Genomic DNA, 23,103 nt, shown 5'->3' with positions numbered 1-23,103 from the left:
TTAGGTAAAGCTTTGTTTACTTTGATTCTAACAATTCAACAGATTGGTAAGTAGAGGCCTTTCTTTTGTTTTTCATTACATGGCACTATAGCACAAGTTTCTGGTTCCTCCTACCTGAGCTGCTTCTGGCTATATTTGAGAATTGCCACTTTCACCCTCTACTACCTCTGTCAGAAGTGTCGCTGGTGCCCTCCTAGTCACTGCTTGTGCCTCTGGGGTTGCTGGTGCCTCATTAACACACACACTGCTGCAGTCACTGGCATCGCCACTAGGGGCACCAGGATGGTGGGAACCTCTGCTGCATCCAGGGGCACCTGAATCAGGGGCACCACTGCCACAGCGGGGGGGTCAAAGTCATAGGCACCGCTGCAGCTGGAGGAACCAGGGCTCCAGGGCCTGCCACTGCTACTGTCCAGTTCCCTCTGGCCACAGGTGCTGCTGCAGCCAGGAGACCAGAGTTGTGTCACCACCTCCACTGCTGCTACCAGGTTCCTTGGAGTTGCAGGCTCAGCCACTGCAGCCAGGGGTTCAGGATAGCAGGCACCAACTCTGCAGTTCCCCTGTTCCCCCCTCCTCTGTGTATTCCAATGCACCCACCTTCAGATATACAGATATGTGGATTTCTCTGGCATCCTGGTATACTGAACAGAGGAACCTTTGTTGAATTATGGATGTTTTACTAGTTGCAGACTAAAGAGGAGAGACAAATGGACTGTCTCACACTGCCATGATGCTGACATCACTCTCAACAGGTGGAACTTTTAAAGAGAAACAGTTTTTTGGCATAACCTCCAGGTGTCTCCCTAAAATATTTATTTATTATTATGGAGATTTAAACATGTGTCCAAATTCTTTGATACTTCTCCCTCCAAGAGGTGGAACTTAATTCCCTTCCACATGAGTGTGGGCTAGACTTAGTGACTCACTTTTAACAAAGAGAGTATGGAAAGAGAAAAGCAGATATTTCACAGTAAAGAAACCTGGCAGACACCACCTTAATCAAACCATCAAGGTTAACATCACCAGTATTAAGACATGTTGATATCATCTACCCGCTGATATGATGCAATGAGAAGGGTATATCATCTCTGTAGTATTCTTCCCCAAAATCCATAACCTCTGTCTGTTCATGAGAAAATATCAGACAAAGCTATATTAAGGGATGTTCTACAAAATACCTGACTAGTACTCTTGAAAAGTATCAAGGTAGTAAAAAAGACAAGGAAAAACTGAAAAACTGTCACAGATTGGAGGGCAATAAAGAGACACGACAGCCAACTGCAATGTGGGATCCTGGATCCTAGAACTTTTAAGGACATTAGCAGAAAAGTGATAAATCCAAATAAGGTCTATTGTTTAACACTATTGTACCAACATCAATTTCCTAATTTTGGTTAAAAAACTATGGTTATGAAAGATGTTAACATTAAGGAAAGTAGGGAAAGACTATATAGGAGCTCTCTGTACTATCTTTACTCTTCTGCAAATTTAAAATTATTTCAAAATAAAAAGTTGTTTTATAAAAGCTATTTGGCAGTATTCACCAAAATTTTTAGAATATAGCCTTTCACCCAGAAAATCACTTCTAGCAACCTAAAGAAACACTCACATAGGTCCAACAAGAAGCATATAAAAAAGTGTTCATTGAAGCACTGTTAGAAACTACAATTGACATATATATATATATTTCAACTGAGAAGTCATTAAATAAAATAGTATATGTATATTATAGAATGAAGACCACCACACAGAGGTTAAAAGGATAAAATGGATCTGTACATACTGATATGAAAAAAATCTTCAAGACACACTAAGAAAAGGAAGTTACAGAATTATATATAAAACACCATAAAGACAATACATACAATATTATTTTTTAATTAAGCATGTAAATGTAAGTGGAATAATCTGAAAGGGTACACACTAGGCTTATAAAAGGATTACCTCTGGAGAGGGGAACGTCATTGAGGACGAGAGTCATTACTTGGGAAGGACAAGAGTTAAGGATCAAGGTAAAGGGAAACTTTCACTGTTCATTCTATTTCTATAATGCTTGAATTTTTTGATATTTATAAATTACTTTGCAACAAAAAATAAGGAGAAAAATAAGCATTTTATACACTATAAAAATTCTTGTATCAGCATAGAACAACTCTGGAAGGATGTATAAGATAAAGTACTATCAGTGATTGCCTTTGGGCAAGAGAACTGGGGAAACTGTTTTCACCATTCACTTCTGTACAGTTCAATTTTGTTTATTGTACATGCACTGCTTTAAAAAAAATTTAATGCACATCTTAAAAAGTACACTATGATAAGTGCTATTATGAAAGTATGTAATAGATTTAAAACCCCAAAAGGAATGTTTGGTCTTCCTGAGAGACTTCAGGAAGGCAAGTCACCAACAGGCTTAGAAGGCATTCCAGGTAGAGTTTACAGAATGGGTAAGGCACAGAGGCATCACAAAAGATACAAGGACTCAGAGCTGAAGCATGTAGAAGAAAGATTGGGAGTACAGGCGGAGAGAGCCTTCAGCAGGGATTGGAATAATCACCAGTACCTGAAAGTATACACTTCCCGCTGCTACCTCGTCCAAGAAAAAAAACAAATTTAGACTTGCACACGGTTTTCTGTATGTTCTGCTTAAAGCTACCGCGCCCCACTCCAAACCATGACATAATGAACGAAGTATGCCTACCTGTAAACCTGGCAGAATATATTCATCAGTTCACGACAGTACAATCTTGACTAGAGAGTAAGATTCTAAATTAACAATTACTTTGACCTCCTATTCTCATCTATCTACTTTGACCAGCCCATAAAGCCAAGCTGCAACAAGGATAAAAACAATGATAATACATCAACTACATACCAGTAAATATAAACAGCAGGCTTCCCTGACCCACTTTTCAAAAAATTTTGATTGTGGCACTTATAACAAATGTCTCATAACAGGGTAGAATGAAGAAAGAAGATCTAAATCTGAGCTATAACTGGATGACTTTATAGTTCTTAGGAATAGGTTAAACATCGATGATATACTGATTTCTGCCAAAGATAAACTGATTTTTCATATTTGTTTCTAATTTCTTGATTTGGGGGCATCAATGAAAAGCAAAGTATCAACGACATAGTCAAATCCTTATTGACAACAAATAATAGGCCTCTCACCCCATTTGGAAAAGCTAGGCAAAGTTTCCTTCCAATTCAATTAGCCTCATGTAGCAAAAATAATTATATCCATATTATTAACTAATATTTATTGAGTGCATACTGAGCTAAGTGTTTTCTAGCCATTAAAATCCAATGGTCAAGGGGCCAGCCCCATGGCCGAGTGGTTAAGTTCACACGCTCCACTTTGGCACCCAGGGTTTCACCGGTTCGAGTCCTGGACGTGGACATGGCCGCTCATCAAGCCATGCTAAGGCAGCATCCCACATGCCACAACTGGAAGGACCCACAGCTAAAAAAAATATACAACTATGTAGCAGGGGGCTTTGGGAGAAAAGGGAAAAACAAAATCTTAAAAAAAAAAAATCCAATGGTCCTAACAAAAAGACAACTCACTTAAAAAAATAGACAAAGGACTTAAATAGACATTTCTCCAAAGAAGATACGGAAATGACCAACAAGTGCATGAAAAGACGCTCAACATCACTAGCCACTACGGAAATGCAAATCAAATTCACAATGAGACAGTACTTCACACCTACTAAGATGGCTTCAATCAAAAAAAAAAGGAAAATAACTAGTATTGGCAGGCATGTGGAGAAACTGGAATCTTCAAACACTGCTGTGGGAATGTAAAATACTGCAGCTGCTGTATGGCAGTTCTTCAAAAAGTTAAATATAGGGACCAGCCCAGTGGCCGAGTAGTTTAAGTTCTCGTGCTCCACTTCAGCGGCACAGGGTTTCACAAGTTCGGATCCTAGGCGCAGACACGGCACTGCTCATCAAGCCATGCTGAGGCAGCATCCCACATGCCATAACTAGAAGGACCCACAACTAAAAATACGCAACTATGTACCAGGGGGTTTTGGGGAGAAAAAGGAAAATAAAATCTTTAAAAAAAGTTCAATATAGAAATACTACATAACCCAGCAATTCTGTTCTCAGGTATAGACCCAAAAGAATGGAAACAGATATTCACACAAATAGTAGTCCATAAATGTTCACAGCAGCATTACTCACAACAGGCAAAAGGCAGAAATGACACAACTGTCTATAAACACATAAATGGATAAATAAAATGTGGTATATCCACAGAATGGAATAGTATTCAGCTATAAAAAGGAATAAAGTACTGATACATGCTACAACATGGCTGAACCTCAAAAACATTATACTAAGTAAAAGAAGCCAGACACAAAAGGCCACGTATTATATGATTCCATTTATTTGAAATATCCAGAACAGGTAAATCTATAGAGACAGAAAGCAGACTGGTGGTTACCAAGAGATAGGGGGAGGGGATAATGAGGAGTGACTGCTTAATGGGTACAGGGTCTCCTTCGGGGGTGATGGAAAAGTTCTGGAACTAGATAGCATGATGGTTGTACAACATTGCGAATGTACTAATAAATACCACGGAACTGTATACTTTAAAAGCATTAATTTTATGTTATGTGAATTTCACCTCAAAAAAAATTCAATGATCATGACAACTCTGTGGTGGGGATTACTACTGCACCAATTTTGCAGATTCAGAAACGCAGTATCAGAGAAATTAAATGACTTGACCAAATCCACAGAGGGAGTAGGTCAAGGAGTAGAGATTCAAAGCCAGATTTGTGGATCAGATTTATGCTCTTCTTTTTTTCTTTTAATGCTGATAGAACATAGAATCTTCAGAACCCCCTCTCCATTAATTAATTTTATGCCCAACTATCTACAATCCAACTTATTATTATTAGCAGCAACTCCTACGTGATACAACTAACAGTTTTGTGCTCTTAACTAAAATGTTACATAGCTTCCTTATTTTAATCAGAAATTAGAAGAAAAATAGTACAACATGGGAATATTATAAATATAATGTCAGTATTAGCCTGATCATAACTAACACTGTTCACTAGATCCACATTTCAAGCATCAAGAAGTTTAATAATAGGGGCTGGCCCTGTGGCAGAGTGGTTAAGTTCACACGCTCCGCTGCAGGCAGCCCAGTGTTTTGTTGGTTCGAATCCTGGGCGCAGACATGGCACTGCTCATCAAACCACGCTGAGGCAGCGTCCCACATGCCACAACTAGAAGGACCCACAACGAAGAATATACAACTATATACCAGGGGGCTTTGGGGAGAAAAAGGAAAAAAATAAAATCTTTCAAAAGAAAAAAAAAAGAAGTTTAATAATATACTCGGAGCTATTTCACAATGGAAATGATTAGCCACTAGAGTGTGAAAGGATCCTGTGTTCTCAGCTTTACCACCAAATCAAAAATGTAATCATGGGGGCCAGCCCGGGGATGTCGCAGTTAAGTTCGCAGCTCCGCTTTGACAGCCTGGGATCCACCAGTTTGAATCCTCGGTGCAAATCTACACACCACTTACCAAGCCATGCTGTGGTAGGCATCCCACATATAAAGTAGAGGAAGATGGGTACAGATGTTAGCTCAGAGCCACTCTTCCTCAGCAAAAAGAGGACTGGAAACAGATGTTAGCTCAGGGCTAATCTCCCTCAAAAAAAACACATATAATCATGTAAAAACTGAATATAGGGGCCAGCCCCATGGCCGAGTGGTTAAGTTTGCACGCTCTGCTTCAGCGGCCCAGGATTTCGCCAGTTCGGATCCCGGGTGCAGACATGGCACTGCTCATCAAGCCATGCTGAGGCAGCATCCCACATGCCACAACTAGTAGGACCTACAACTAAAAAAAATATATACAACTATGTACCAGGGGGCTTTGGGGAGAAAAAGGAAAAATAAAATCTTTAAAAAAAAAAATTGAATATAATTCTACTTTTTTTTTTTTTTTGAGGAAGATTAGCCCTGAGCTAACTGCTGCCAATTTCCCTCTTTTTTTGCTGAGGAAGACTGGCCCTGAGCCAACATCCGTGCCCATCTTCCTCCGCATTACATGTGGGATGCTCACTACAGCACAGGCCGCCACGCGGTGCCATGTCCACACCCAGGATCCAAACAAGCGAAGCCCGGGCCGTCAAAGCGGAACGTGTGCACTTAACTGCTGCACCACCAGACCAGCCCCAAATTCTACTTATTCTTAATTGTTAAGATTTTAGGTAACAAGTAATTAGGATGAAGGTATGAAATATCCCTCCTTTTTCAGGAGCTTTTCCCACTTCATCAGGTTAGATGCACAAACACAAATTTAGTACTCATTGTTGCATTGTTTCCTGTGTTCCCAAATTACAATAACATCACACAATAATACCCTGTAGTCTAACTTATAAGATCATCATAACATTAGGGGCAGGCAGACAAATGACAAATGTCAAAAATCAACTTTGAAAAGACCGACATAAAATACAACCTTTGCGTAGTGACAGACACGAAAAAGATTACCCAACTAAGCCTTGTTTAAAGCATTGTCAACCCAACAAGGAACTAGATAACCATCTCAAGAAACCTAGTGTGTACTAATTAGTAAGATATAACAAGTCTGCATCTAAGCTAAATGGCTGACTCAAGCCTGTGGTGATCCTGTACCACCTACCATTCAGGTACAGTACTTTAGCTTCCTGTCATTCCAACTTAGTTATAAACGAGTTTCAGTTTTCATCAAATGTGAGGGAGCTTCTTATGAGATCCTTGTACAGAGGGCTTGTGCAGGATATGCAGGCAGGCTATGAAGACAATTTACTGTAAAGATGTAAGAGGATAACGCAACTAAGCAGAAGAGTCACTTCCACCACACACTAATGGATATTTTCAATCAATGTAACAGTAGAAGACAACCAGGAAGAGCCAGCAGTGGGCTCATCACACTGACATGTTGTAATCAGAGACCAAGCAGATAATTTAAAGAAAGGTATTGCTCCACGAGTAATGGTAGCCTTAAAACAACAGCAAATCATTTACTACTAGACAGATCACATGTACTCAAAAGAAGACTACAGGTTTTACAAACTGGTCTTTTTAGTCCTATACAGAGCAATAGGAAGTAACATCATTGGCAGCATCTTCAGGTATAAAAGACATCCTCACTTAGCTATCATGACTCATCTACAATCATATAATGGCCTTACCACAAACCTTCTCTTCAGGCCCAATACTCTTTAGCCAATTCTAAAGAACATCCACGAGTGCATGCGTGGACACACACACACGGACACACACTCTCCACAACTAGTAATCATGTCATTTTGCTAATTAAGTAATGTAAAAATTCTCCTTCTTACCAGCAATCCAAGGTTGTTATTTAGGGTTTGAACTAGTAAGAACCCGTGTGTAACTCCTAACCACAAATTAGTCATAGGACAATGACTCCAGAAGTTGCCTTTAAGCCAATTATATCCTCAAATCCCGCAGAATGTTTTAAGGGCCTGGGGCTGCGACGTGTAGAAGATGATGTATATTTCAGGAACCCACCCCTACAAGCCACCATGATAGATGTGAACACGGAGAGTAACTGCTGGCCTCTGGCCAATCCTTAACATCCAGTAACTTAAAGATAAAATGTTTACAAACTTTACATCTTTAGAAATATTTCAGAACCAACAGACCACCTCCAAGATAATAATGTGGGCTCACTATCTACTATGAGGCTCTCAGAAAATGGCATGTGAGCCTGAAGTCCCTTTGTAACCCAATAATGTCAAGAAGCAAGATGCAGGGATAATTAACCTCCTTGTGACATTTAGAAAAAAATGGAATGCGAAGTTACACCCATCCTAAGAGAGAGTTCACTGTTAGTCTGCAGCTATTTCAATCTATTATATTTGGTACTATGTGACAACTCTCTCTCACATGCATATATATGAAGAGAGGGAGAAAAAAACGAAGTCAAACAAACGACTTCAGCCAATTTTACTTCCTGTATTACAGATACCTTCTTGAAATATTTAAGCATACAGCAGACACTCGAACTTTTTCCAATAAATGAAGAAGGGATACAGAAGGTAAGCAGTAACCAGCAGCTTACACATGTGAAACCTTTTTAAATGAAAAAAGTACAGTGTTTTTCAATCAAAGGCAGCAAAGTGAACTGACAATGCTCTACACTATTGACACATTTTTCAAATGCACACACAGATAATGTTAAGATGATTAGCCACATTCACAGGTATGACTGGAAAGATCTGTATATAACAAATGGTTCCTTCCACACTGAATACATTTCACACTTTAGAACAGAAACTCTCCTTTTCTTCACCAGCTGAACTAAAAGATTTTCAAAACTACTTTTATTGCTAAGTTGAAATGTATTTTAATGTGCTTGCCAGATGTCATGATACATAAATATAAGTAAGGAGAAGCAAAAAGAGAGCCATGAAAACTGGGTAAATCATTTCCTCCTGAATCATTTCCAGGACAAGTGTCCTGTAAACAGTACAGAAAAAGTAAGTAGAGGAAACATCATCCCTCAAACATTAGGCCAAGTGCTATCTTCAGGTGAACACATAATAAAATGACCACTTAAAAGTAACCAAGCTTCCTCAAAAAACCAAACATGGAATTACCAGATGACCTAAAAATCCCACTTCTGAGTATATACCCAAAAGAACTGAAAGAAAGAACTCAAACAGATATTTGTAAGCTAATATTCACAGCAACATTAACTGCAATAGCCCAAAGGTGGAAACAATCCAAGTGTCCATCGGCAGATGGGTGGATAATGGATAAACAAAATGTACTGTACATATACATGGAATATTATTCAGTCCTAAAAAGGAATGAAATTCTGACACAGGCTAAAACACTAATGAACCTTGAAGACACTGTGCTAAGTGAAATAAGCCCAATGCAAATGGACAAATACTATGATTTCACTTATAAGAGGTACCTAGAAATAGTCATACTCACAGAGACAGAAAGTGGAATGGTGGTTGGCAGGGGTTGGAGGAAGAAAGGAATGTAGAGTTATTGTTTAATAGGTACAGAGTTTCAGTTTGGGAAGACAAAAATGTTCTGGAGATGGATGGTGGTGATGGATGCACAGCAGGGTGAATATACTTAATGCCACTAAACTGTACGCTTAAAAATTATTTACATGGTAAATTTTACGTTATGTATATTTTACCACAATTTTTTTTTAAGTAACCAAGCAAGAACGATGGTCAAACTTTTGCGGCAAAAACATATCAAGAAAAGTGGTAGGAGTTTGTAACAAGCACACTTCACTGTCAGCCTCCAGAGCCTAGATGACTTACCTGAAAGTCAAGACCTCAGAATTGGAGGGATGGTCATGCCATTTTCACGTTGCAACAGATATATACCAAGCATCTAAGGACACTGAATTATATTCTACAGGAGGTCATTTACTAAACAATGAATAGACTTCCCTTCCCAACAATTAAATCAGAAAAAAAAAAAAAAAGAAGCTTTTCCTTCCAGTCTCCAAGGGAAGCAGTAAGACTGAAATAATCAGTTTTACTTCTTTTTTTTTTTTTTTTTTAAAGATTTTATTTTTTCCTTTTTCTCCCCAAAGCCCCCCGGTACATAGTTGTGTATTCTTTGTTGTGGGTTCTTCTAGTTGTGGCATGTGGGACGCTGCCTCAGCGTGGTCTGATGAGCAGTGCCATGTCCGCCCCCAGGATTCGAACTAACGAAACACTGGGCCGCCTGCAGCAGAGCGCGCGAACTTAACCACTCGGCCACGGGGCCAGCCCCAATCAGTTTTACTTCTAACCAAGCAGCACAGCAGATCCTAAAGAGTACCTTTAAGTTCCCAACTTTAATATGGTGGCTCTACAAAGGGAAACGGCAAGTAGTAATAAAAATAAAAATTTTATATATATATATATATATATATAAACTTTTTTCATTGCCTTTATTAAAGTGTCTTTGTACAAGTTACTTAATCTTTCTGAGGCTCATCTGAAAAATGAGGATAATGCTTACAACTACCTTGTAAGGGTTGTTCGAAGATCTTATAAGGTAATACATACACAACACATTGAATTCAGTGCCTAGAATACATAAATGCTCAACAAATAAAAATTCCCTCCCTTCCTGTCATTCATTCATTAGTGTCTGTAGCCCTTCGATACTCCTGAATCAGCCTCCAAGGGCTATGCTGATGTTTTGGCCAGTTACCTATGGCTCCTCCCTCAGGCCCCATCTGTTTCTCGCAGTTCAAGTTGTTTCACTCCTGGTTTCTAAGAGGATCCCGTCTATATTTAGAGATAATGCCAGTACCAACTGTGGATTCAACAGGTGCTTGGAGGGCACTTGAGCACTCAGCAGTTTTTGATCGTTTTCCAGAGTTAATTGGTTTTGACTCTACAACTGGCTGTCTTGACTTCTACAAGGAAGAGTGCCACGTATGCACAGTACTTCAGCAGTACACTAGACTAAACAGAAAAGTAACTGTGTTCACCGGACAAACCCTTAGCAAGATGTTTCAGCCCTATTATCAAGACCTCAGAAAAGCCGTTAAATCACAGGAGCAATAAACATTCAATAAACTCTACAGATGTAGCCCACTGACCCAACCTTCATCTAAATCACATTATCATATCAGACCCAAGTTTCAACCAATTCACGCTGCTTGTACTACAACCAAGATTGGGAGTGAGAGAGCAGGAACAACAATCAGGCAGTGAAGATTTAAAGAAGGCTTCCCACAGAGCTGGGTCTGAATTTACTAGCTCTGTGACCTTAGTAAGTTATTTAACCTCCTAAATTATAAACTAGGAAATAATTGGAAGGATTAATTTAAATGAGATAATGCACGCACAACAACCTTAGCACCTGGCCTCGCCCACTGGAAGAGGTCAATAAAAAGGCACATTATCGCTAACCAGGACACTGCACTCACTTCTTGCTTTGTTCAGTTTCTATGACATATAAGAAAAGTGACAAGTTAGACCATTATTTCTGGACCTTTATAAAGTAGCCTAATGTTACTATTTGAGACCTAGCTGAGAAATATAAACTGATGACTTCCCAGAAATCTTAGATGAGTCAGCAAAACAATGCTTTTTTTAATAAAAAGCTTAACATACACTGTTTATGAACACATAATGGTAACTACAATTTCCAAACCAGGAATCTTGTATCTAGCACTATTCAAAATTTGGTCTGGAAATCCAAGTATCAAGGAAATGTAAAGATCATAACCCCAAAAGTACTGTCCCACGATATTTTCAAATCACCTTAATTCAAACTAGAAGGTGTAAGGCAGCCTAACAATTTGAAATTAGCATCAAGAATCTCTTGAGGCAGAACCCAAACTCTCTCCCACGAGCATAAAACCAATAGATAGTACATGAACATTTCTCAGTGAGAAACTGCAATTCTCACAAAGTACAGATAACTTCGATTTTATCAAGGCTATTCATCACCTTTTGATCTAAATGAAAACAAACCCTTGGTTTTCCCCCAAAGACCCTAAACTCTGCATTACCACTGACCTAACTCAAAGCAAGATGCCTGTTTTTGGTGATCTGTCCTCTCCTGCTTCATTAACCACAGGTAAATTACATACAGTAACCTGCTGAAAAGAGAAATAAATACTATAGGCACCCTTTTTCAATGAAATGGACTACATAAATTATAACCAAATTATTAAAAGAGCAGTTTGCACTCTTTAGCAGAGGGACAAGCTTGAGAAAGATTCACCTTTTAAAAGAACCCAATCATCCTGGGTGAATTACGAGAAAGATGCCACTCTAGTCCACCTACCCTATACTCTCTAACTGGATCTAACCTTCTGCAATAATTCATGCCCAAACCACATCTATTTTATTTCTCTGCCCCTTTGCCTTATTTTCCGTTTCCATTTCCCCCCTCCATTCCAAGAATGCCCTTATTTTCAAATCCCACTTTGCCCCCAAATCCTAAGAACCTGGGACACCCACGCAGATGACCTTACGCATCCCCAGGGTATTCCCAATGCATTGTACTTCTCATCCTAAATGACCCATTCTTTCATTCTTTTCACTCTCGTTGTTTCTTAAAATCCAATACCCCACACACGCTCACACCAGAGTCCCCCCTCACTCCATTGTTTCCCCGGCCTATGCCTCTGGAAACCCCCCAACTCGGACCCGTGTGCTTCGGCCGGCCCCACTGACCCCAGAAACCTTTCACCATCTGGGTACTCCAGGTCCCAAAGGGCTCACGTCCTCCTCTCCGTACCCCAACCCCCAACAACTGCCCGCTCCCCCGTGCCCTCCCTCAAGCCCGCTCCCCGCACCTCTGTGCCCCTCTTTATCCCCCACCAACGCCTCCACCCAACGCCTCAGCCTCACTTACCCCGGGCCCCCGCAGTCGCCGCGTCCCCCCAGTTCCGGGCTCTACGTCCCGAACGCTCCGGGGTCTGGGAAAAGGAAAGGAGCTCCTCCGCCTCCTTTTCCTCCTCTTCTGGAGCAGCCGCCGTCGCCGCCGCGCTCCTCCCCCAGCTCGGCCGGAGCCGGACGCCGCCCCGCCCCCACCGCCCCTCTCCCGGCTTCACCCCTCGGCTGGGCGGCGGGCTGGGAATCGCAGCCGCGGCTGCGGGCCGAAGCGCCAGCCGATCCACACCGACCTCACCGCGGCTCGAGCTGCTCGCCCCGCCCCGTCGCCCGTTCGGGCGCGTGCGCGCCGGCCAGCCAGCGCACAGGGCGCGTGCTCGCGCCGGCGCGAACCCGGCGCGCCGAGCTCCGGGCTGTTACAGCCAACGGGCGCGCGAGCGAGGCCTCGCCGTGAGGCGGCCGCGCCGGGGACCTGCGAGTGGGGAGGCGGGAGGCGGGCTACGGGTCGTCGGGTACCGCTCTCCTCGTGACCGGGCCCCTCGCGCCTCGCACTGCCCGCCGGGCCGCGCGCCTGAGCTGAGGGAGCTCGGGCGTCGCCGGGGATTGGGAATCACGAGGAAGGGAAGGGATTGCAATGAGTGGGTCAGGAACAAACTAAATGGAAGTGGGGCGGGTATGACGCGCTCGCGTTCACGTGCAGAACGAGCCATGCCCGGAAAGAGCGGGCGGCGAGGGGGTGGGGGAGAGCGCGCGCTGGGAGCGGAGGGCCGAGCTGGAACTGCCGGAAAGAACCGAAACTCCCCCGGAGGTTGCCGAAGGCGGGCGCCTCGAGGGGAGCCTCTCGAGGGCGTTTTCTGTCTACGTCCCGGCTGGGGCACGGTCTCTCGAGCCGTCTTCCCTTTAGCCGCTCATGCCTCCGCCCCCAGGACTTTCCACCACTTTCCCCTCCGCCTCCTTTCCCGGTCAGGTTTTACTCCAAAGGCCATTTTGGAGCCTTCGGCTGCGAGAAACTCCTAGACGTCCGGACTTGGCGGCCGCTCAGCCTCCTGGGAGTCCTTAGAGGCCGGTGCGGGGTGGGGAGAAGGATGCGACCCGGGCCTGGCTCAGGACCACCTCTGGAACGAATTGAGGGTTCTGTACCCGCCACGTCCACCGACACACTGCCCGAGTCCATTAATGAGTCGGTTTTCTGGTCTGTTCAGCTGTCTACATCCCTCTATGCGGCTGTGGTCAGTCACGCTGCCTGTCGAATCTTTCCGTTAAATACTCTTCTGTCTTCGTGGTCAGATTCCCAGCCTCCCCAGGGCCAGAACCGTGTCTAATATTCGTGCACCTTTCTAGCCAGTGCTCTGCATGGGTGAAGCACTCACCCCACTGTCACCTGGTCACCCGTCGATTAGGAGCGGCTGCGGGCTGGGAATTTAGACAATGAGCATTAAAAAAATTTTAATCAGATTCTGTCCTCTTGTTCTTATTCTTTGAGGCCAAAGCATCAGGGGTTCAGAATAGGCACCAGCGACAAACCGGAGAGAGTATATGACTGTGTATAGCTAGCCACCGCAGGCACGATGTCGTTTTGGTTTCCACACGTTTGTTACTGCAGTCGCAGTACTTGTAACGGAGTAGTACAGAAAATCTTTACCAAGTCCTCTGGTCTCTTGGTTTTTAACTTTGCATATGGGGGAGGGGGTCAAAAGTCCCCTGGAGCCCACTGACCCCTTGTTAATAATGCCCAATCTAATCCAGCCATATCATTTACAGATCTAAAGGAGCAGAAGAGTAGGTCATCCAGCTAGTCAGCATGTGATGCTTACTATTGAATCTTTGTTCAGAAATTCAAATAGAGGCAAACCATCCAAATATCTGCTCTCTATTCATTCACTAAATTGACATAAGTACCCATGAGTGGTAGGCATTGTTCTAGGCATTGGGTTACTTACAAAGAATAAAACAAGATCATTATCCCCAAGGGAAGTCCCCAGTTGTAAAGGAGGATAAAAGCTATTAAATAATTATAATAACATGTCATAAGTGTTGAAACAGAGAAGTGCGAAGTGGTGTAGGAGCACAGAGGAATAAGTGACTAATTCTTCCACAATTTTCCTTCCTTCTCATACGGAGTAGGAAGAGGATGATATGACCCTGGTTAATGGGAAACTTCCTACTGAAAAAATGGGACCTGAATCAATTGGATCTAAGATCTTATTCCATGATGACTGATTTCACCTACCAAAATTCACTCAGGAAATGCCTTCGTTATAGGCCCTGTTGCTGCTGCAAAACCAATATAGTTTCTTTGGGAGGAAAATAAAGTCCCCACTCTTGAAAACCTTATAGTCTGTTAGGAAAGAATGATGCCATTCCTAAGAGAGCCTCCAGTCTAATGGGAGAGAGTTTTTATATGTGGATATCCCGCTCAAAGAAAAGGAGGTGAATTAAGGAGCAGACCTAGGCCCAATGAATGAGAGCTGTCAAAACATCATTGGAAATCTAATGAGATGAAGAATATCATATTTAACAGATCTCTAAAGCAGAGTTCTGAGTGTGATTGAGTGAAACATAGCTTTGCTAAGTCCCTGGGGTGGCAGTAGGAGTAGGCTCCTCACAAGGATTTTCCTCAAAACACAACGGCCCTCCAAGGAGAGTGGGTCACAGCAGTGTCCTGCTGAGTGGGGTTTGCAAGAGGGGTGCTACCACTCGTGGCCCACCCTCACTCTTTCTCCATGAAGCTATCAACCTCTCTAAAAGGACATTGAACAAAGGTTTCAAAGATACCTTTTGGACCTGGGTTACAAAGATTAATTTTATCGTTGTTCTTTATACTACATAAACATTTTCCACTTTGTATGCTATACTTCACAATAAAACAGAGTGATCACTGCCTGCTTTGAAATAATTGTGAATTGTTTAAAGTCTGTCTCTAAATTATATTGGAGGAAAAGAAATGCTGTAATAAATTCAACATGTAATACTTGCGACCTACTCTAAAGAAAATTAAAAAAAAATTCTGAAATGATTAGAGTAACTGCTAAGGATCACAAAAGATCATTTTGAAATAACATCCATATGTCTCAGTTCAGCCTTAAGGGAATTAATTTATCCCAGGTTACCTAATGATCAAGTGGCAAAACTAGAACTAAAGATAAATCATGACATCATCTTCACCTTGGCAGATATATTCTGCACATATTAACCTAACCTAATTTGATACATTTCAGATTAGAACTTTTCTTGTGTTTTTGTTTGTTTGGTTTGAGTTGATATTTCATAGCTGAAGCGATTGATTGCCAGATTCCAGGGTTTGTTTGCTTGTGTGTGTGTGTATGTGAAGAAGATTGGCCCTGAGCTAACATCTGTTGCCAATCTTCCTCTTTTTGCTTGAGGAAGATTGTTGCTGAGCTAACATCTGTGCCAATCTTCCTCTATTTTATGTGGGATGCTGCCACAGCAGGGCTTGACAGGTGGTGCTAGGTCCGTGCCCAGGATCCGAAACTGCAAACCCCAAGCGAACTTAACCACTATGCCACTGGGCCAGCCCCATATTCCACGTTTTTATTAGGAAGTAAAAGAGGCTGAAGTTAAACTATAGTCTGAGAGACATAAAAATTTTATTTATTATCCTGAAGACTTGATAATCAGTGACTGTAATTGAAGAACATGATTTTTTAAAGTCTGGTGAACAAAGCTGAAGCTACAAACCACAAGAGGCACAAAGACAGGCAGAGAACATCTCATAAGGGTGTGCTTTCCCTTTGCTTGGACTACTTCTAATACCTAAGAATATTCATGTTGGCAGTCCAAACTGGGTGTCTTAGAAAAATTGGTTTCGGGGCCAGCCCGGTGGTGCAGCAGTTAAGTGTGCACGGTCCGCTTCGGTGGCCCGGGGTTCACTGGTTTGAATCCCGGGTGTGGAGATGGCACGGCTTGGCACGCCATGCTGTGGTAGGTGTCCCTCATATAAAGTAGAGGAAGATGGGCACAGATGTGAGCTCAGGGCCAGGCTTCCTCAGAAAAAAGAGGAGGATTGGCAGCAGATGTTAGCTCAGGGCTAATCTTCCTCAAAAAAAAAAAAAAATTAGTTTCATGGGATGCTAAATAGATGCTATCTGAAAAAAACTTATTCCAGGTCTAAATAAGTTTGGGAAACACTAGGTAAAATCAAGTTAAACTGGTTTCTTTACTTCCCAGAGCATTTAATATAGTAATGTGCTTTGTTAATATCAAAGTGAACGCACTATATAGTATGCAACTTTCCCCAAAGAGAGTTTTTTCTCCCAAGAGACTTCCGTGCAGGATTAATGTTTTTTTCAACATCCATTCCATAAAGTTCTATTACAGAGGTTTGATTAGGTAAGCATTTCCCATTTTACGGAAAACAAAACTGAGGTCCAAAGACATGGGTAATGTACTCAAATTCAGTTGTGTATCAGATGTTTAGAGCTGGAAAAAGCCTGAAATTATCAAAGGTTAAATTGTTACATCACAAAATTGGTGACAATGTCAGAACCAAAACTCAGATTTGAAACATTGAGTTCAGTGAGAGCACCTTGTAGGTTCATAAAAAACTTAAATTTGATCTTTAGTGAATTTGTTTCTATATGTAAGACATAGAACTAATACTGCTTTACAGTAAGTTCATTCATGGCATTTTAGCATGCTGTTTCTTTTTTTTTTTTTAAAGATTTTGTTTTTTCCTTTTTCTCCCCAAAGCCCCCCAGTACAAAGCTGTATATTCTTCGTTGTGGGTCCTTCTAGTTGTGGCAAGTGGGATGCTGCCTCAGCGTGGCTTGATGAGCAGTGCCGTATCCGCGCCCAGGATTCGAACCAACGAAACACTGGGCCGCCTGCAGTGGAGCGCACGAACTTAACCACTCGGCCACAGAGCCAACCCCTAGCATGCTGTTTCATTTGTACATTCTGTCACCATTTTTTTAAAAATTGATAACGCCTACCCTCTGTAAATGATTTATGGTTTATAAAGCACTCTCATTGTCTCATTGTCTCCTTTGATTGTCTCAACATCCCTGTGATGCAGGCATCCTTATCCCCATGTAACAAATGAGGAAACTGAGGCTTTCAATTGTTAAATAACAGTTTAATGTTTTTTCCCTTCTGCTCCTCAAAGCCCCCCAGTACATAGTTATATATTCTAGTTGTAGGTCCTTCTAGCGCTGCTATGTGGGACGCCACCTCAGCATGGCTTGATGAGCGATGCTAGGTCTGTGCCCAGAATCCGAACTGGTGAAACCCTGGGCTGACAAAGCAGAGGGCATGAACTTAACCAGTCAGCCCCGGGGCCAGCCCCACAATTTAACATACTTAGTAAATGAACTGTTAGTTGCACTGGGAGAAGACAGTCCCTCCCCTCAGAGGACTTTAGTATAGTTAAGGAGACAAGACTTACATATATGAGACAGAGAATGATTACATGACAACATATAAGAAAATCCTTGATAGAATGGTACAACCTAGACAAAACTGCTGAAGGAATTCAAGGGGGAAAGATTACTGGAGAAGGAATTAATCAGTGAAGGCATCGTTTAGAGATAAACCTTAAAATAGACTGTAAAAAAAAATGTAAAGATTTGGATTAGCAGACAGGAAAAAGAAGTACAGGAAAGAAGAGTGATATCAGCAAAGGCATGAACATAAGAACAAGAAACACATTGATGGAAAAGGCTTAGAAGGGAGATGGGTCTGAAATGATCGGTCTCTTAGCTGTGTAAGAAAAGTCAACCACGAAGAAGCAATGAGCCCCCAGTCACTGAATGTAAAATAAAACGGCACCATTTGCCAGGATTGAGCAGTTATTTGCTTTCCAACCCAGATTACATAGAAAAGCAGTAAACTTACACTCTCTACTGTAGACCCCAGGAGAGGAAAGGAGAAAGAAGCAAGAGAAGCCAAGCCCAAACTGGTGGTTATGGGTACCACCAGTTACCCATAACTGTAAGGGTACAGTTATTGGGTAACTTACCCATAACTTACTGGCCCTCAGATCTGTGACTGGGAAACACAGGAATAGAAGACATTTCTGTTTCCCCCATACCCTTCTTATTCCCTTCTTGATACTAATTCATCTGAAAGGTGCCTGACCTATTGATGCTAGGAGAAAATGTCCTTTGAGGTGGTACTTGCATAGTCTGGCTCACATGCTGACTTAGTCACTGTCCACAGAAGGATCTTCCCCACAACCTTTCTCAGCCCAGAAATGGGACTAAGGTCTGGCACAGAATGGATTAAAATAATTCCCTTCCAACTTTCACACACAGGGCACTGCTTTATTCTGTTGAAACTTGTCAGTGAAGTTTAAATCCAGAAAATTCAAGGTCTTGCTTAAAGCTATAATGGTTTGCAAATAAGCAGATGGACTATGGAAAGGGTGGATGAGAGGTGGGGAGAAAGAAGAGAATTTGGAAGACAAGGAAAAGGAAAATGAAGAGACCAACAAATTATTGAAATGAGATCTCTTTTAGCTGGAATCCTGTGTAAATTTTCTGCTGTAATTATTCAAAACCCACCTTAGCAAAACAAACAAAACCAGTTCGTTGAACGAGTTTCGATCTCTTGCAGTGATTAAGAGAAAGAGATGGCAAGGAACATAAAGACAAACAAACAAACAAATCAGCTGCTCAGGATGGGAACTTCAAAAGCCAAAGCAATGGCATGAAATGTGTGTTCCAGCAAAGCTCTAACATGAACTAGACTGCTCCAGAGCCCCTGAGGAGATCAAATGACAACTGAAAAACACATCCAACTTCATAGCTGTTCTCTCCTTCCCAACAAGAGGGGAGGACTGAACTCTGGGAACAAACCTGCTAAGGAGGTGCCACTACTAGATCCTAAAAAAAAGTGAAGGAACATATTTTACCCTTGTGACAGCCTTAAGGCGCCATCTGCAGTTCTTAGCTAAGACTGCAGTAAACCCATACCTTCTGCTAGCTTGTTAGGACCACCCACTGTTTAAGAGAAAAGAAAACAAAGAAATACTAAATTCAAGTCGGGGAGTCCTCAAAAGCCCCTGGGTCCTAGTGTAGATGCAAACATAGCTTTACGACACAGTGCCTAGGAGAAGATGTAAGGGCCTTATTGGCTATAAGCTCAATGAGCAACAAAAAAAAGCTAATAAATTCCTAGACTGCTTGATTTAAAGGATGATATATTGTCCAGACCTTGAGAACTTAATAGCCCCACACCACCCCGTTCTGTCTGAACACATCTGAGAATTGCATTTAGTTCTGGGCACCACAATTTAAGAGCAATATTGACAAGAGCCATAAAAATGTTCAAACCCTTTGACCCAGTAATCCTACCCATGGGAATTTAGTCTGAAATAATTCAAGAGAATAGATGAATTAGAAGCATGAAAATATCGATGCAGCATTCTTTATAACAACAAAAATATATATATTAATAGCCTAAATGTCTCCCAAAAAGGGAATATTATATAGCATTAAAATATAGTGATGTGTTATTTGAAAAAATATATATGTAATGATAATGCATGCTACAACATGGATGAAGCTTGAAAACGTTATGCTAGTGAAAGAAGCCAGACACAAAAGGAGACATTGTATGACTCCGTTTATATAACATGCCCAGGATAGGCAAATCTGTAGAGAGAACGTAGATTAGTAGTTGCCAGGGGTGGGGGGAGGAGAGAATGGAGAGTGATCATTAATGGGTACAGGGTTTCTTTTTGGGGTGGTGAAAACATTCTGGAATTAGGGTTCCTGGTTGTACAACCTTATGAATATACTAAAAACCACTAAATTGTATACTTTAGCAGAATGAATTTTATGGTATGTGAATTATATTTCAATTATATATATATACATATATGTGTGTGTATATATATGAAGTCTTCATAGTAATATATATAAATGCTCATAATTCAATGAGGCAGAAAAACAGTACAAAATTATATCCCTGATGATTCAATCATGTAAAAATTAATCATGCACATTTATGGCTGAGGACTAGAAGAGAACATGAATAAATGAAAACAGACGGTTTGATACAGGTGAATTTTTTATTTGTGGGGGAGACAGCGGCCATTATATTGTTCTCTGAGCAATTAAATATTTTATTTTCTTCCCAAGACAGTGTCCACAAGAGGGCAGACAGAAGATGGCAAACCAAACCATTTAACACAAGCCTCAACTAGAAAGTTAAGAACCCAAAATCCAGTGTTGAAAGCAATCTTAAACGTCGTCTAAGTCCAACTTCCTTACATTACAAGGAAAAAACTGAGGCCCCAAATGGTAAAATGGCTCATCTAAAGTCAGCAGGCTTGTCATGCAAGAGGCAGAAATAGAACCCATCTCCTCACTTCTCCATCCGTCCTCTTTCTACCAAACTACAGTGCTTACTCAAACAAGGCAATGTTTAATCTGGAAAAGGGAAGATTTAGAGGAATAGGAGATAAAGGGCAGGTTCTCACCAAGAAAGAGTTTTTTGTTGGTTTTTGTTTTTTGTAGCAGAAGATACCAAATCTCGAACGAGGAAGTTATCTTCAATCCAATAAAAGAACTTTTTAACAATTGAAGATGTCAGAAAGGCGGGACAGGTAGGGGATTCCTTACTCAAACAAAAGCCAAAATAGTCATCTCTGAAGCAAGCTATTCTCAGGATTCTGCGCAAGATAAGTGCTGGAGGTAGAGATCTTCTCAGTTCCCTTCCAACTCTTTTTAAAGGTCTATAAATTTTTTATTTGTGGGAGTGGGAGAATAGGAAATCCTTGGATTTCATTAAATCAGCTCAGCTGGAGAATAAAGAAGGCCTCTGACTTGCTAATGTCTTCGCTTTTATTATTATTATTATTTTAGTGAATTTCTGCTTTCAGCTGATTTTCATAATGTCAGGTCCTTTGGAAAGCCCATCCCCAGAAAATTTTCTCCAGGATTAAAAGGTCCCAGGTTGGTGGAAAAGCACAATTCCCTTCCAGAAGTTCTAAATTCATATGATTTTGTGCCATTTCTTTCTTTTCAAAAAAAAAAATAAAGCTGTTTGGGACAACATGGATAGACTTTGAGGGTATTATGCTAAGTGAAATAAGTCAGAAAGAGAAAGACAAATACCATATGATCTCACTTATATGTGGAATCTAAAAACAAAAACAAACAAGCAAAAAACCCCAAAAAACCAGCTCATAGATATGGAGAACAGATTAGTGGTTGCCAGAAGCAGAGGGTGATGGGCTGGGCAAAATGAGTGAAGGGGGTCAAAATGCACAAACTTACAGTTATAAAATAAATAAGCCATGGGGATGTAATGTCCAGCATGGCGACTATAATAACGATGTATTGCATATTTGAAAGCTGCTAAGAGAATAAATCTTAAAAGTTCTCATCAAAAGAAAAAAATGTTTCTGCAACTCTGTATAGTGATAGATGTTAACTAGACTTATTATGCTGATCATTTCACAATACATACAAATATTGAATCATTATATTGTACATTTGAAACTAATATAATGTGTGTCAATTATACTTCAATAAAAAAAAGTGGTAATAGAAATAAAATGTCATGGCTGATAGCACAAATTTATGTCACAACAGTCAGAATTTAAACTCCAGTTCGGCCACTTAAAAGTCACTAGGTAAATTACTTAATGTCTCCCTATGACTGTCTATTAACCTATACAGTAGAAATAAGAATAACCTTCTCTGAGGAGTTGTTGATGGAATTGCTTGACATCACCACATGTACTGTGCTTAAAAAGTTACCTAGAATCTAGAAATAGTTCAATAAAAGGTTATTGTTATTCTTTAAAAAAAAAAAAGGCTGGCCTACACCACTGGCTATTAGATATATGAACAGATGTCTTCTGTGGGTGAGTGGCTAGTCTAATCCTGGTAAGGACTCAATTTCAGCACCTGCTCACAGGCCAGGACAAGAAGGAAGATTATATCCAAACAGTTTCATCAAACAGTCTTTCCTCCTAAGAGGTAAACATTCTTTAACTTCTTTCTCACTTCTCACCTAGCACCCTGGCCTATACCCACAAAGCTCTCTCCCGTGGAAAACTTAATACCAATCCACACTAAACTGACCAATGGGGTTAGGAGTTGGGCAGCAGACCACCCATGCTGTAGCACCTCCTAAACTATAAATACCTCTGCTTTTCTGCGAAGGACTGAGACTCTAGATGTCAGAGCATACCCTCCCTAATTGAAATGAATCTGCCAAAAGATGACAAGAGAGTTCTGCAAGGAGAATCTGCAGGTGAAAAGAGCCATCTTACAAGCAGTTCCCCATTTCCTTCCCACAAAATTCATCTCACTCTCAGAGTTGTCTCATTCTGAGAACTTCTGCTATTACAACTGGCCCAGAGGGGTTCTGCCCCATTTTAAAACTACAGCCTGAGAATGGCCAGACCCAAACCACTTCCCTGGTTCCCCATAAACCGCTAAAAAAGGGTGGAATTTTCTTTTCTTAATTATAAAACAAGACAGTCTAGAAAAGAGTTAGAGGGGAGAGGGACTACCTGTAACCCCACCACCACAACACAATCCACCATTCCTCTTTAGTTCTTTCCAATCATTATTTGTGAGCATTTATGCAGTGATTTACAGGACCAGGAGGAAATTTTTTAAAAAATACAAAACACACTAATACATTCTAGGAAAATTCAGCTGTACAGGTAGAACTTTCCTTTTATACCAGTTAACTCACTAGACACTCAAGCCCTATTTCTTTACATAAACTGAAAAGGGGGAAAGGAGCTACTAGTTATATCTGC

At 41.2% G+C, this 23,103-nt stretch overlaps 1 protein-coding gene across 1 annotated transcript in view; it reads right to left on the bottom strand.

Moving 5' to 3' along the window:
• The window catches only part of SPATS2 (spermatogenesis associated serine rich 2), a 131,807-nt gene extending 119,106 nt beyond the window's left edge, over window positions 1-12,701 (bottom strand). The window contains 1 exon segment of the mRNA XM_044755712.2: window positions 12,382-12,701. The gene's annotated coding sequence lies outside the window, so the exon portion shown is untranslated.
• Window positions 12,702-23,103: the final 10,402 nt, after the last annotated feature.

This window comes from Equus asinus, chromosome 22 (assembly GCF_041296235.1).
Source record: "Equus asinus isolate D_3611 breed Donkey chromosome 22, EquAss-T2T_v2, whole genome shotgun sequence".
NCBI classification, from domain to species: Eukaryota; Metazoa; Chordata; class Mammalia; order Perissodactyla; family Equidae; genus Equus; species Equus asinus.
This window is presented reverse-complemented; position numbering and strand designations above follow the sequence as displayed.